The sequence below is a fragment of the Solanum tuberosum genome, unplaced genomic scaffold (assembly GCF_000226075.1).
Source record: "Solanum tuberosum cultivar DM 1-3 516 R44 unplaced genomic scaffold, SolTub_3.0 scf00102, whole genome shotgun sequence".
Taxonomy (NCBI): Eukaryota; Viridiplantae; Streptophyta; class Magnoliopsida; order Solanales; family Solanaceae; genus Solanum; species Solanum tuberosum.
The window spans coordinates 782,851-783,781 of NW_006239028.1; positions in this window are offsets into that span (position 1 = coordinate 782,851).

The window sequence follows — 931 nt, forward strand, 5'->3', positions numbered from 1 at the left end:
CCCTTCACCCACCCCCTACCACCCTCCCACCCCCCAAAAAAAAATCTAAGTTTATTTTTAAAAACTATTTTCAATTTCAAAAATTATTTTCTACTCTAGTAAAAATAAAAGATATTTCTCAAAAATATTTTTCATTCATAAATCAAACACTAAAAATCTTTTCCGGAAAATATTTTCTAGGAAAACATTTTCCTTCATACCAAACACACCCTAAAAAATGCTAAAGAGGATTTAGGTAAAGTTTAAGGATCAATCAACCTAATTATATGACATTGTCTTTTTTCTAGTTTTATTGACATTTTTCATTTTACTCGTATAAAGTAAACATGACATGACTTATCTTTAGCTCATTAAGGATGACGTGATATTAGATATGCAAATATATAAGGTAAATGGTCAGTAGAAAATCGAGAATTTTCTCTCTTTCTTACGGGAGAACATAATTCTAGCGTAGAGCACCTTGTCTACTACATACCTCTTCCACTTATAAATATTATTTTCATTATTATTATAAGGTAAGGATAACATATATCTTTAACTTTTCTGGACCTTACTATAAAGATCACATTGATATGTATTGTTGTTGTTTATTGTTTAATATCACTAACTTTTAGAATAGATCTTTTATGTTACTCTCTCTATCCTAGATTAATTATCATGTTTCAATTCACAAAACTAAATAAATTTAAAAAACTAATTAAATTAATTCTCGAAAAATGAAACTATTATATTAATACGGAAGGAATACACGTTAATTTATTTTTGAATAATATCGTAAAGGGACTCACAACCAGCCACTAGCAGCTGCCATGTGTTTAGGTCTGAGCTGGCAAGACAACAAGCACCCATATAAGCACTCACCATAAAGTATCCATCATAGTCTAATATATGACTTATATATATATATATACTAGATATAGGACCCCGTGCC